The sequence below is a fragment of the Rattus norvegicus genome, chromosome 17 (assembly GCF_021556685.1).
Source record: "Rattus norvegicus strain SHRSP/BbbUtx chromosome 17, alternate assembly SHRSP_T2T, whole genome shotgun sequence".
Lineage (NCBI taxonomy): Eukaryota > Metazoa > Chordata > Mammalia > Rodentia > Muridae > Rattus > Rattus norvegicus.
In genome coordinates, this window is record NC_141550.1 from 18,832,501 (window position 1) to 18,848,085 (window position 15,585).

Consider the following 15,585-nt stretch of genomic DNA (forward strand, 5'->3'; position numbering starts at 1 on the left):
TTTTATTTTGGCTTTCACACCTCAGTAGAAATGTGACCACTCTCTACCCAGCTGTGTGTCCCCAGAATACGCATTTCTTTCCTTTCCCCTGCTTTTGTCTTAGTGGCCTGTGTAGCCACACTCATGGCCTTCCTCACTGAATGCTTATGGCATTTTCTCTGAGCTCAGAATTCACATTTTTCTCAGGAAATAAGCACAGGTCATTTTCCTGTTTATTGATTATCTTGCATAAGCATAGATATCCATTTTCATATTTTTCCTTATATAGATCGAAGGTTTTTATTCATTTGTTGCAATACTGGAATACACCGCTCCTTTGCTTCAGCAAAGTTTTCTTCTATTATATCTTTAACGGCTGTTTCTTTGGTATACATTTCCATGACGTTGTGAACCACAGATACCTGTGTGCTGGCTTCCTCCTTTGTATTCTCCAGCATTGCAGCCAGCCTGATTCTCCCCCTGTGCATTTTAGAACCATTTTCCCAGTGCGTTCCACACGTCATTGAACTGACTTTCCTCCTCGTGCCTGTTTCTTCCCTTCCCACTGGTCTTCATGTCAGGGACAGTCACACTTCTCACAACTGACCTTTGAACAAAACTTTTTACTAAAAGGTTAATGTGTGTGCTTTTGGTCCACTTTCACTTTAATTTAGCTAATCCGCATCATTACCCAGAGTTCTTTGGTTTTTATACACTTATTTTATATATTTAAGGCCCACCTTTTGAAATTGTCTCATGCACACTTTTATATTACCCATTATTTGTGTGAACGTTCATCTTCCTGCTCTAATTCCATAATCCGGTCAGTTGGCCTTTGTTCTCTTCCTCTGCCATTCATGTCTACGTCTGAACTTCCTTCTCCTTCAGTTTCAAAACCATGGATGATGATCTCTAGTGGTAAGGCCTTTCGTGAAATGGTTTCTTTTCTTTATTTCTTGGGAGTTTTCTTCTGTCACTGGGCCCTTACGTGTCCTCATGCTGTTGTGGGTGGGTCTCTGACTGAGTGACAAGAGGGCTTTCCTGGCATGGAATTCATTCTCAAATAATCTCAGTGCCTTCAGACAACGATTAGGCTAGACTTGATCTCAGCCTGGAGTCTTGGTTCTAAGACCAATGCCGGAGCCAAAAGGCAAACAAGCCCTGGAGGAAGCTGGAGTACTGGGCCATGTCTGCCTTTCTCTGTTGTAGATGATTTCCAGTCGGTGCTGGGTGAGATCACCACACAAGGGAGTGCCTTCTGATTTCTGAATTTCGCCTGGATCCAGACTTCTCTGTTTGCTGCCTGAGTAGCTGTGAACTGATTCCTTTGACATAGGGCCCTACTGTCTAAGCAGACATCCTCCATCCTACCTGATAGCCCCAGCACATAGGCTTGATTCTGAGACTTGAGCTACTCAAATGCTGGTGACCCAGACTCCCTGATGACCTAGACCCCCTCTTGCTTCCCATCTGCCGCCCCCCTACCCCCACCCGTGCATGCACTCTTGCAGACTGGGATCACTCTGTTTACTCTCCTTCTTGAGATAGAGAATCAAGTGTCACATTTCTGGCCTTGCCTTTTCTGCGATTATTTCTCTGGGCTCTGCAGCAAAATAGCTTCAGGTTAAAAAAGCCCATTCCCTACTCTTACGTTCTTGTGGTTCTGAAGTATTCATAGAAGCTGTACCCAGAGCTCAGAGCTGGGCGTTCATAAAACGCAACGGGAGAGGCTTTCGGATTCACAAAACCATCCATCCAATTCTCTTGAACTGCCCCAGAACACTTAGTATAGAAAATGGTCTGTAGAAGGTAAGCTCATGCCCAGATCACCAGACACACACTTTTACGCACGGAAGCCACACCTGTGTCTCTGTAATGGTCCCCGGGAGTGTCGTGCCACCCGGCCCAATTAGGTGCGGAAAACACGCCAGCCAGCAGCAACCCACTCTGCCCGCAATAATGTTTACGATTCAAAGCGTGGCCTGAGCCGCCCTTTGCACTTTTCCTCATGGCCTTTGCAGCTGGCTTCTGGTTGTTCAGCAGATAATTGCTTCAGCCCTGAAGTTTCAGCAAACCTCTCAGGCCCTTCTCTTACTGGGGATAGCAGGAACGCCAACAGATTTTTTTTTTTTTTTTTTTAAGGAGACAAAGAACAATAGCATCACATGTCTTTGAGTAAGAGTGAACAAAACAACTCTCTTCACGGCCCAAACACAATGCAGTCAAATGACAAAACAAGACGGAGGTCAAGTGCGTGCAGGCAGTGGGAGGGTCATAGGCTTAATGAACCCGGTCACCTCGGATTCAGTGTCTTGTGCTTCCTCCTCTCGATGGTTGAGAGGCAGTTGTTGTCAATAAAAGTGACTTGGAAGGAAGGAGAAGAGATGTTTGCACACGTGGGGGAGGGGGCACTGCTGACTTGAGTGCTTACCGGAAAGTCAAGATTGTTCTAGAGCAGAGAGACAGGGCTGCCAGGGTTCTGTGGAGCAGCCCTCGGCAGATGCTCGGTTGGGAGATGATTGTTCTGCGCATAGTAGTTTCAAATATTACTCACTCGCCTTCTAATGGAGACACACCCTGGCCAGGAGGGGTGAGACCCTGTAATCCCAGCCCTTAGGAAGTGGAGAGAGGAGATCGGAAAGAGTTTATCCTCAGATATATAGCAAGATTGAGACCAGTCTAGATTATATGAGATCCCATCTCAGAGACCAAAAGTAGAAAGAAAAATAAAATAAGAAGGGCTGGGGCAGGGGACAGATGTAGATGTCAGTAGCATTGCCGTGGGTCGTGGGTTGAAGGGCTGTTGTCTACACACCGGAAGGCTGTGAGCATTTCAAGCCAATGCGCAGACGATCCAGAAACAGGTGGTGTGAGCTGGGTACCTGAGACTCACCGGAAGTGTACCTGTGATCTAACATTTAGAGGCTGGGTGTGACAAATGAGAGAAACGTCCTTACAGACGAAGGGCATGGTTTGTACAAACAAGAATAGTCTTGTTCGAAGGTGCCCTTGTTCCGGACAGGTACACTACTGTACTTCAAGAGTTGGCTCCTGGCAGGTGAACAAGGTTCCTGAGGCAGGAGAGCACAGTGGTCGGTGTTTGAGGTGCTGGGTGGAAAATGGAGGGGTTCCTCTGACTCCTGTTATTCTCCAGCACTGACAGCACTTTGATGTTTGGTCTTCAGTGCTGGGATCCAACCCTGGGTGTTTCCTATGCAGGTATTTAACCACTGAGTGACACCCCTAGCCTTTGGAGGGAGTCTAGGGAACAGCTTCTATCAGGTCCCCATTGCTGCTTCCCCATGCTCAGACCTGGGCAGGAAACTTTATGAGAAGCCCCCTTTACATGTCTCTGGCCTGAGAGATTGAGTTTCTACGTCCCATGCCCCCATCCCTCCTCTCTTCCAGGGGGGATTGTATTCCCAATGCCAACCTGGAAAACCCTGGCAGAGAGGTGGGGTCTGTAGAACTCAGTCCTCTGTCTCTCATGCCACTTCCTGCCGTGATCCAAAGAGACTCTTGCGGGGTGGGGGTGGGGGAGGTGTGAAAGCAATGCGCTTAAGAATCCTATTCTTAAAAACTTAGGATGTATTTATCTTGTGTGGGAGCAGGTGAGCACATGCCATGGGGGAAGTTGTGAAAATTCTCTCCTATTACGCGGGTTCCAGGGGATCAAGCTCAGGCCATTGGGGTTAATGCCCACTGAGCCATCTTTCCAGGCCTACCTTCAGTGAATCTTGTCTCTAGGTTCCCACATTTCCTTTCCCCACCAAGCTGCCTCTTTATCCCCACTTAATATTCTGGTTTCTCTAACTTGTTCTACCTCCTAGCTGGGTGTTCGTGGCCATATCCTCACCTCCATTTTTTATTCCCCCCTGCCCTCACCCCTGCCTATCTAAACGGTTAGCCATAGCATAGTGTATTTGATGTTTTAGAGGGGTGAGGCCTTTTGGGATAGGGTCGCACTCTAGCCCAGGCTGACTTGAAACTCACTATGTGGCCCAGGCCGACCCTGAACTCACATTGGTCCTCTTCCTACTTGGGCTTGCAGAGTGACCGGATCACTGAGGTGAGCCACCACTCTTGGCTCATTTATACATGGATTTTAAGAAATTCAACCTCTGAACGAATCCTGGGTCAGCAGTAGGTTTTGGCAAACTACCCCTCTTACTGTGGGGACTGAGGAAACCGTATGTTTCTCTTCCTTCTTGGTCACCTGCTTTTCTTAACACCTGCCTTTGCTTTTATAATATTCTTTCCTTACCTACCTGGCAGGGAAGATACCATGCATGATGAAGGGAATATGTTTCCCACCACTCTCTGTTAATTAAGGCTGTGTATACTCTACCTAGGGATTGTTAGCGGTTCTGCCTTGGAAATTTGTAGCTAGCTCAAACTGGGTTATGGGATGAGTGGATGGCACTGTATCTGTACTGTTGAGCCGTCCTTAGGCAACAGGTTGCAGGGAGAGGAGAGAGGTGGCTTTTGGGTAGGATTCAGCAGGAGCACAATACTCAGAGCTGCCTGTAGGGGGCGCACGGCTACGGGGTGGATCCAAACTCTCAGGCATTCCAGACCTGCTGTAATAGGGTAGTCCCTCCTGAACTGGATTCGATCTGGAGGTGCAGACCCTTAGCAGAAGGGATCAGTCTATCCCCTCGGCTGCTGTGATGCCCTGCACCTGAGCTCCTCTGCGTCCGGAGTCTTTAAGATGATGTGGCCGGCCAAGATGTATGGTTATTTTGTAACTGGTGCATTAACTACATCATACCACATCCGGGTCTCTTCTAATTTGTAACTGAGTAACTCGCGCTCAGGCACTGTATGGACAGTGAACCTGGTTGGTGATTTCAAAGCACTTCCGCCCTTCTGACCGGCTTTAACACGCGCTGAAACAGGACTTTTGGAAGTAGGGAGCATGACTTTCCCTGTTTACCCATTCAGAACATCCACTGAGCCCGCCCGGTGCCAGAAAGTGAAGTAAAAGGGAAGCTTTTGATGGCACTGCCTTAAAAATTAAAAGGTTTAAAAGTAGCTTTCTTTTTTCCCCCTTTTTAAGGAGACAAACAATGAGTGAAGTGTATTCCTAAGGAGACAGTAGGGTGATTCAAGACTGTTAATGGCTTCGGAGGATGGGAGGGGTGGAGAGGAATTAGGAAAGAGAGACCTCAGGGGCTTTAGGGGGCCCCTTTGGGGAAAGGGAGAAGCTCTCCAAGGTAAAGTTCACTTTCCACGTTTTAGTCTGCGTAAAACAGAGGGTTCCCATCCATCCACTGGGGCCAAACTAGACCTGTGGGAGTCACATCATACTTTGCCTTACACTGAGCACATCCACAGCATTTCTCTATGGGGGTAACAAGGCCTTGATTCCCTTGGCATGGATTGGCAAAAGCTGTAAGATGTTCAAGGAGCCTGAAATGCATGAGGATTTGCTACTCACTGAATAGATTCCACCTGCAAACAAAAACAATTTTCTACTTGCATTTCCTGAGAGTTGCAAAAAGGTAGGTGTTAAGTAACTAGCCAGCTCCCTGGTTGCATCCTGTTCTAAGGTCAGAATGAAGGTTAAAAAAAAAAAAAAAGGTGGTTTTTATCAGCGTTCTTGGAAGAATAGGAAGGAATAAGTTGGAAGCCCCAGGGAGTCCTGCCCTACCTCCCATCCTGTGTCCTATAGGCACATGTCTCTCTTACAGTGATATATATCAGAAGGATTCTGAATCTTTTGCTCTCTGTTCCTCTTGGGGTGAAATATTAACATTCTGCTTAAATATTAAGGCGGGGGATTTTGCCCCTTTGTGATCTCACCAACCACCCCCACTTTGTCATGATGCTCTAATCTTCTCTCGTCGTCTGCCCTAGATTTTCAGCTTTCAGCTTTCCAAATTGTATGGAGACTGCACAGAAAGGCAAATACAGGGGCTGATAGACGCCCCCCACTCCACCCCACCCCATCCCATCCCATCCCATCCCCAAGAGGAGATGAGCAGCAAAAGGTGTGCTCCAGTCTCCAGGTCTGACTTCAGCCCTCGGAAGGATGGTTGCCATTTCTCTCCGAATGGCGTGCGCATCCAGGCTGGATAGGAGCTGTGTCCTGATTCATAGCTTAGAGGTGATTAAGCTCATGAAGTACTTCAAGGCCATTACTCTCATTCATTTATCCCAGACAAACATTTGTTGTTGAATGAATAGTGACTTTGATTTAAAAACACCACCCAAGCATAAAACACTGGCAGCTCGCAGATAGCAATTTTTTGATTTGCGCTCCTAAAGGAACTTCATTAGCAAACTCTCATGAATCTTGAACCTCCAGGAGAATAATCCCTGCCTTTGTTGGAGTTTTAAATTTAGAATAATCAGACAATAGTGAGACATTCTGTTCAAAGCATTCCTTCTAGGCTACCCATTTATTATACCCACTCTTAAGAGGAGATGGATTTGATTAGCGAGGAACATTCACTCAGGGGATTTTTGCATAGCTAATACCAGGGAGACATTTTCTAAAAGTTGTGTCTGCTGCCTAATATTATTAGACAGGCAACTTTTAATTATCTGTGTTAATGTAGCGTAATCAGTGGTGTGTATACTCTTGGATCATTTCCTTTGGTGTTGGGGAGCACCGTACGATGCTGTGGACTTTTTGTGTGGCTTTGCTGAGATATTAAAACGACACTGCACTCTTTGTGGGCACAGTTCGCACAGGCAGAACGGAGACAGGAGAAAAAGGGTCAGCCATCTTTCTAAAATGTATTGCAGACAGCACACAGCATGTGCCGTTCAGGGCTACGAATGCAGGTGAGGGCGTGTCGTTAGTATGTGTGCCCATGCCTGTGTGTGTGCATATGTGTGCCCATGCCTGTGTGTGTGCATATGTGTGCCCATGCCTGTGTGTGTGTGCATATGTGTGGAGGCCAGAGGTCAATCAACTTCAAGTGGTATCCCTCAGGATACCCTCCACTTTACTTTTTGAGACAATGTCTCTATGTGGCCTGGAAACCTGCCACTTAGTCTAGGCTGGTTAACCTTTAAGCTATCCCAGGGTTGGAGTTAGAAGAGCACCACCCCAGCTGGCTCTACAAACATTTTTTTTTTAAGCATGAGCTTTGGAGAAAGGGCTTGGAACCTTATGCTTGCAAGGCAAATATTTTACAAATTGGGCTATCTCTCCAGTCCTATTAATCTTGGCTATTGGTAGAAAATAACTATGATTCATTTCTACAGTTTCATGAGAAAAAAAAATCATACTATCACATTCAAGATTTCCACGTATATCGTGATACTCATTTTGAAGGTTGTTCTGCTTTTGAGACAGCATCTCCTAGTGCCCTTAAACTCTCAGTGATCCTCCTGTCTCAGGAGGAGGGGATTACAGGCATATACTATCCCACTTCACTAAAGTTTCCTAAAAAGTGAATCTGTTTATTACTCCAGTGACATTTAGCAACGAACACTGTCATCTTAGTGATACCCAAAATCTGCCCCCCTTTGAAATGTATTGGGGAAGAGAAGGGTTCATATCTGGACATACAAATATTTATAAATAATTCTGTCTTTCAGCATGACAGTTGTTTGTGGTTATTATTAAAAGACATCGGATGTCCTTTAACAATCGAACTTGTATTTTATATGTGCGTATATGTATGTGTGTGTGTGTGTGTGTGTTATGTGTGTATGTATATGTATGTGTGTGATGTGTATGGTGTGTGTGTGTGTGTGTGTGTGTGTGTGTGTGTGTGTGTGTGTGTGCATGCGCGAGCCTCAGGTGTTGTTCCTCAGAAGCTGTACAATTTGTATTTTGAGACAGAGTCTCTCATTGATTCCTGGAGCTCACTGACTAGGCCAGCCTGGTTGGCAAAGAGCTCTCAGGATCTCTCTGCTCAGTACCTTCTCTGCTAGCCCAGCACGTGTGCCACCATGTCCAGCTTTTTACATAGGTTCTGGAGACCAGACTCGGGTTCTCACAATTGCCTAGCAAGCAGGCTACCGCCCAGGCCAGCCCTTTAGACCCTTGGCTTGTCTTTTAATGACCTTGGGAGCTTCACATAGAAGCCTTTCAGAGTTCTGAGTCTCCTAGGTATCAGAACATATTTCTGTATCAACCAACCTTGAGGGCCTCTCACTTCTCTCTTGATCCATCCTCTCTGTGGGCCCTCCTGCTGAGGGATTGGTGAGACTGACTGCTTAGCACCTTCTGGGCAATGATGACTGACTGTTGAAAGCTAGACAAGTGTGGAGTGCTAATGTGTCACACATCATTGGCTTTCAAATTGGGTTGAACAGGGAAGGTCTTGTTAGGTGGGTGGACACCTCTGGAATCTTTGGCTTCTGATTGGGCAGGGGTGCATGGCAATGCCATCATTGCCTTCTAGTCCGAGCTTTGCCTGATCCCCCTCCTCTGCAAATGTCCCTGGGGCATGGTTCTGCCATGAATGTGCTGACACACCAGTCTACCTCCCCTTCCTCATCTGGACAGCAAACAAGGGAGAGAAGGGGTTGTGGCTCCAGAGTAGAGGCCAGTTTCTCTGCAGGACAACCTTGCAGCTAAATGGCATTTAGCAGAGCTTGTCCCCACCTGGTTTGTGAACGGATACTATCGTAGGGCCCCATTTGGCTGGCCTTTCAGGAAACCATTGGCTTTGCTTTCAGATTGGCTCTGAGTAGCTAGTTGAGAGCAGAGATACCCATATGTGCTTGCTTTGTTCTGTTTTATTTTATTTTGAGGCAGGATCTCTAGGCCAGGCTACGTAGCCAAAAGGTAACGTTGAACTACCCAGGTGCCGGGATTCTTGCCGTGTGCCCACTTGCAGAGTTTACATGGTACCGGGGATGGAACCTGGGCTTTCTTGCACACAAGACAAGTACTCTGGGCCATGTACTTCTATTTATATAATTAAACCCAGCTCAATGCCTTCTCCACAGGCATCGATGTCTCATTTAATGACTAATGAACCCAAGAATCAAGCCAGCAAGCAGTTATCTCCGCTAAGGAATGCATGTATTTATTTTGAATATTCGAATGTTCTATTCTGAGGAACGAGAGGGGGGATACTGAGAGAGGGAGATCAAGGGAGATAGGAGGAAAGGAGAAGCAAAGAACGGAGAGGAGAGGAAGGACAGCAAAACAAAACGAAATGACAGTGTCTAACTGTGGAGGTCCAGGTAGATGGAGTCATCGGAAGGTTGTCTTGGAAATATGCCTCAGCGATCACCAGTCCCTACGACCTGTGACGACCTTCCAGGCCATGTATTACTAGTCCTTCCTAGTTCAACGTTTCTGTTCTATCCTAGGCTTCTCAATTCTACATCTAGCACAGCTCAGAACCTCGCGGCCTCTGTTTGCTGTCCCGGCCCAGAGCCAAGCCGTGCACCCTCCCCACTTAGTCAAACTTGAAGCTGCCCTGGGAGCCCACATAGTTCCCACAGAGTCTTCTCTCCCACCTTGGATTTCACAACGCTACTGATAGCATTCAGGAACATGCTTCCTCTTGTGTTGAAAACAGCTCTGTGCAGCTTGTTGGGGACCCGCAGTGGTCTCAAAGGTGGGAAGCGTTCCTTGAGCATGTGAGGTAATATTTTCCTGGATGGGCGTTGCTGCCACAAGGGTGCCCGGGGAAATGGGCGGCCTGCGCATGCGTGGCAAGTCTAAGACCAACTGTGAATCTGTACACGAGTTTTACTCCTTGGACAACTCGCTGCTGACTATCTTCCCTTACAAAGCCTAAACAGTTTTGTTTTTCTTTCACGTGGAGGTATTTACAAACCCCCGTTTGCTCCCCTTGCCTCTGGCGGAGAAGAACAGAAGCTCTGCTTCTGTCAGGATATTGTCCCAGAATGGCGGTGCTCTTCTGCTGTGGGAGAAGGCTGATGGGGTAGGAAGTGGGATGTCATGAGAGCATCTAGTTTGCCACTCCCGCCCCTTGTAGATGAGTGAAAGCAAGGGCAGTCAATCAGGGAGCACAGGCAGTTTGATGTCACTGAGACTTGCCTGGTTGGCCCAGCTTGTCCCAACAGCTCCCTTGCAAGAGTTCATAACAAATGTTTAGGCCTTGATGAAGAATTTTTAGACCTGTATGGTCTTTACAAAGAGATCCCCTGTTACAAAGGCTGCTGACAGGTTTGATGCAGTCTCCAAAGGGTACATTAGGTGGGAAAACGGTTCTGACCTCATTTTCCATGAGTTCAGATTTAGAGAGGGAGGAAGCTAATTAGCCACTCATTAAACACTGCAGTGAACCCCAGTAACTCTCCCCCAAAGACAGTCTAGTCACCGGATAACAAGCCAACATACTTATATATCATATGGATGACAAAGTCATTTATCAATGGGTTTTTGTACTCGAGGAATATAGGAGTATTTAAGCAGGATCTTTATGCGACACTGTTTCTAGTCCCTTTTGCAGTGCCTTGATCTTTAACGCTCTTGCTAGCTTGTCACCTGAAGTCGCAGACCCCTCCTTCCACCACATGTTCACGGGCACTAGCACTGGACACTAAATCCCACTGTAAGGTGGTTTTCACTTCTTTTAAGACAGGGTCTCGGGGTTGGGGATTTAGCTCAGTGGTAGAGCGCTTGCCTAGCAAGCACAAGGCCCTGGGTTCGGTCCTCAGCTCCGGAAAAAAAAAAAAAAAAGACAGGGTCTCAGGCAGGCTAGCCTCTGACATACTGTGTAGTTATAGATGAGCTTGGTCTTCTCATCCTCCTGCCTCCGCTTCCCAGGTGCTGGGAAACCAGGTGTATGTGCCACCGCGGCTGTTAGATGTGATGCTGGAGATTAAACCCAGACTCTGCCAAACGTGTTCCACCTGCCTCAGGGTGGCTTTTAAAATCATATTTTTTTTCAATAGAAAATAAACAAGGTAATTAAAGCTCCCCTCACCAGGAAGGAAGAGCTCACCGGGTAATCCCTGCCCGGTCCCCAGTTTACTAACTAGTCTGAGAAGTGCTAAGGAAATAAAGGCTTGTGGTCTGTTCGGTGACTCAGCAGACAAAGGTGTCTTTAACCCAGGCATGGCTTCCTACATTTGATTCCAGCAACCCATGTAGGGGTCAGAGAGAACTGACTGCTTCAAACAGTCCTCTGTACGCCACACATACATAGGCACACTGAGATAAGCAAATAAAAAAAATGAATGAATGCATAAGTAAATACATTCGAAACAACCACAACTGTAAGATCTCTCTTAATGTAACACCATGTGAGGGCCTACACAGAGGTGAATTCACTGGTAACAACCAAGAAACGCCAAACAAGCATTCAATACCGTAACTTGCTTTTCTTAGTTTCTCTTAACACCCAGTTTGCCAGAAATATCCCCCGTTCCTGCAAAATTAATTACTCATTTCTCCCTTTACCATAATACTATGATTCAGGTGTTTTCCTGCCAGATTAGGGCTCCAGTCAAAAGGAGACCAGGATGGAGAAGGGGACTCAGAACCACAAGGAAGACCACTTAGCGTTATGACAGTATAATCAGAGGGAGGGAAGGACTGTGACATGATTTATGTTGGTTAGTGCTGCCCTGATATGAGTCGAATACTCCTGTTAAGTGAGCTTTGACTATGACTCGTGACCAGCGACTATCAGTGTGTCTTGTCTGGCTAAACCTTTAACTGCTACCTCCAACTCAGACCTAGCTAGGTCCAAAGAGTACCTGGAGGAGCTCTGTTAAAGTAGCCCACCTCAGGGGTTGCTCTTTAAACCAACATCAAGGGCTTGGGAGCCTTACCTCCTGACATTGGCCTTATGCAGAGGGAAGATTTTTCCCATGAAGCCTATGCCTTGCAAAACATAATTACAAGGCCTTTAATTTAGCGTTTCTAAAATAAAACCAAATGTGTTTTTCTCGTCTAAGCTGGCTCACTGCTTAGCTTCTAATAATGAAAACATAAAGAAATGCCTCAATTTTCATCGATATATATATATGTAATATATATAATATTATATATATAATATATATATCTGCCCATTGGGCAGTGTTGGCCCTAGAACTTCATGTGTCTTAGAACATTCTTTTTTTTTATTTTGTTATTTGTTTATTTGTTTTGACTTAGTTTGGTGGTTATCGAGATAGTATCCTATATAGCCCTGGCTGCCCTGGAACCTATGTTGTGACTCAAAATGTCCTTAACCTCTGATCTCTCTGTTTCTACCATTTGTGTGCTAGGACCCCACACCTGAACTGCCTATTAGAATATCCTGTGGCACCCCCTTAAGAACCGAATGATTGAGAAATAAAGTCACATGGGACCTTCCAAATCTCCACCCTCCTTCCAATCCAAGTCACTAATTAATGTCACTTTCCAAGGTGGTAGCATAAACCTATCCTGGCAAGTCACCCCCCCTTGCCAGTGGTGAATGGCATGTGAACTCACCACTGTGAGAAAGGAGGAGGAGTATATGTTCAAAACGTCCCTTCAGCCAGCAAATCCGCCAGCTGCAGATGGGGCCCATCTTCTTGATTCTAAAGTGACTGGTCAGTTTGAAAATGCACGCGGCTTCCTGCCAAGAGGAGTGAGAATTGATATATTCATTTTGGAAACTACTCCGATGCTATCGTGGACTAGTGTGTGCTCACACACTCCCAGGCCGAACCCCAGGGAAGTGCGTGCTTATGTGTGTTGCTTCCAATAGACATAGCGTGTTTCTGACAGGGGAAAAAATGGAAACTGAAAAAAAAATGTGAAAGTCCATCAATAGAAGAAATATATATACATATATATATACACACACACATACATACACACACACACCACATATATATATATATATATATATATATATATATATATATATATATATATATATTCACACTGTGAAACTGTTAAAAGAAAAACTGACATGAGTTAAATTTAACCAAAGTTTACTTAAGCGAGGAAAAAAGGTTCTAGAACCGGGCAGCATTCCAGAACAAGGACGGGTTGGGAGGCCCCACCCGAGCACATTTACAGGTTATATTAATAGCCTAAGAAAAGGAAGTGACAAGCAGACAGGAGGTGATTGGCTCTAGTTGCCATTGGCCTTATGTAGACATGGTCTGATCCGTTGGCAGCCTTTGATTGGCTAGATCTTGACTCTTGTGATTGGCTGAGACGTAGACGCTTGGGTAAATGCCTATACTCTACTCTTAGAATAGATTATAGCTTGTTTATATATCAAGTTAGGGATACAGTTGTACCATGTGCAGAGGCTGTGTTGGGCCAGATTTTACCACCCTAGTGCAAAGCCAAGTTTGAGCCAAACCGATCCAGTTTAACAACACAATGGAATGCTACAGTGCGGAAGTGAGCAAACTCCAGTCACTGTAAGACAAACTGGGCGAATCTCAACAAAAATATAGTGGGGATCCAGTTATAAGATGCACATAGAGTAATAGAATGTAATTTAAGAGCAGAGGGTAACCCTCAGTTGATAGGGTTCTTGCCTAATGTTCATGAAGCCCTATAATCCAGGTAGACTGGTACCTGTCAGTCATCTCAGCATACAGGTTGTAGAGCCTAGAGAATGATTCAGTGTAGGGACATTTATGTAGTAGGTTAGGGATCAGCCTGGGCTACATGAGAACCTGTACAATAAAACCCTAAAAAAAAAATCACATCTTCTAGGAAAACAGTAAATGGGATGAGTCCATCAGCAGGGCAATAAGGTCCCTGTCAGTCCCTTATGCTGAACTTCAAAGGTGACATATTTGTTATAGACATTCTTTTGTGGGCTTCAAATTTGGTACAGGACAAGCATTTTTAGAGCTCTAGCCTAAGTCAGAGTTTTCCCTCTGTGTTTTCCGTCCCCCGTGTGTATCTGCGCATGCATGTATGTATATGCCCATGTGAACTGGTTTGAGCACACATCTATTCATGAACCTGCGGGGGGAAGAGGTCAAACTCTGGTGTTGTCCTTCGGGAGCTATCAGCCTTGCTCTTTGAGAAAGGGTCTGTCGTTCATTGAGCACCAGCCAAGGGATCTGCTGGCCTCCGCCTCCCCTGCCCTGAGATTATAATCATACCTGACTTTGTTTTTAAGTGGTTTCTGAGGGTGGGACTTAAGTCTTCCTGGGCCTCCTCATTTCCTGTCCGTAGGCAGTGTCTCGAGATCACACAGGAGTGGATAGAAGCTTTGATCCCACCGTGAAGTCCCTGGGTTCATTGCTAGGGAGGGAGGGGTCACAGGGAGAGGCTGACATACCAGGAGTTCTATGGAGTGGGTTGTGTAGGACAGCCATGCTGCCTTTGTTCCAGCTTAAAGCCTAGGAAATCTTGCAGGGTGAATAAAAGAGAATCTGCCGGAGCAGGCTCTGTGACCTCTCAGAAAATCTATATTTATTGTCCCAGCAGGACTTCCAATGCTTCCAAGGTGGGTCATTTGCCAAGGATGTTATTGTGAAAAGCTTTTGCCCTGGCAGCCACTGTTCTTTTTTTGAGCAACATGTAGCCTTTGGGGCCAGTGAGGCAGGAGTTGGCATGTACACAGTGATGTCACAGGTACGCAGGCAGGCATGTTGTCACAGCCTCAGCATTTTAGGCTGAGGCAAATTCAAGGTGGGTGAGAACTCAGGGTGTGTAGGGAATGCCACCCTTTCTACTCAAGCAAAATCCTCAAGAAAAGATCTCCTGGGAGGGTGGTGGTTGCTTGTGGCTTTGCACTGTGATGAGGAGGTGGGGCCAGGGCAGGAGGGTGCTGCCTGCCTGAAATGCAGACCAGCATCTGACCTGCTAGGTCACAGCAAGCTATAGTTCCTGTCTGGGGGCATCCAGCACCCTCTTCTGGCTTCTGCACACACACACACACACACACACACACACAAAATGCACATGCATACATGGAGGCAAAACACTCATGCATAAAACAGAAATAAACCTGTCAAAAGTTTATAACCAAAATAAAACTTTTAATCCGAAAGTTCTAGTTCAGCATGTTTCTGATAGCTCCTGAGAGTGAGCTGACAGCCTTGTGTTTGATTCCCTGAAATCTCAGAATCACAACAGGAGAGGAGGAGCTCTCTATTAATTTAATCCTTTGGATTTAAAAATTGTTTGTGTTTAAAGATTATAATGTGTGTACACGTGTGGGAGTGTGCATGCGTGTGCGTTCATACGCGTGTGGGCAGACATGTGTGAGTTCATGTGTGTGTGCGCTCATGCATGCTTGTTGAAGTGTATTTATCTTTCCGGTGACTTCTGAGTAAGTTAATTAGGCCCGCAAAGCTGCCTAACCACCAGTCTTGGTTTTTATTTTCACAGGTTCGGGCCTCTTACACTGAATTTCCCTACTGCCACCCTTTCTACTCAAGCAAAATCTTCAAGAAAAGATCGCCTGGGAGGGAAGTAGCTGCTTGTGGCTTTGCACTGTGATGAGGGCAAATGATACAGGTGAGTAGGTCCAAAGCCTGTCGCAACTGGAAGTCCTAAGTCAGTAGTAGTTGCACAGCAGTGCTCTTCAAGAAGATGCACATGTGTGTGCGTGCTCCTGTGCAAACACGTGTGAACACTCACACACATATACACACGTACACATACACAGGCACACACACATACATACAGGAACAGTATACATCTACATTTCTAAATACTATCCCCCTACTTACTTTTCTGGAGCCTTTTAATGAAAGAACTGT

General features: G+C 46.0%; 1 protein-coding gene across 16 annotated transcripts in view; it reads left to right on the top strand.

The window, feature by feature from the left end:
* Positions 1-15,585, top strand: part of Atxn1 (ataxin 1) — a 410,902-nt gene that overhangs the window by 152,912 nt on the left and 242,405 nt on the right. For all 16 annotated transcript variants that reach the window (NM_012726.4, XM_087589782.1, XM_087589789.1 and 13 more), the window contains 1 exon segment: positions 15,212-15,340. The gene's annotated coding sequence lies outside the window, so the exon portion shown is untranslated.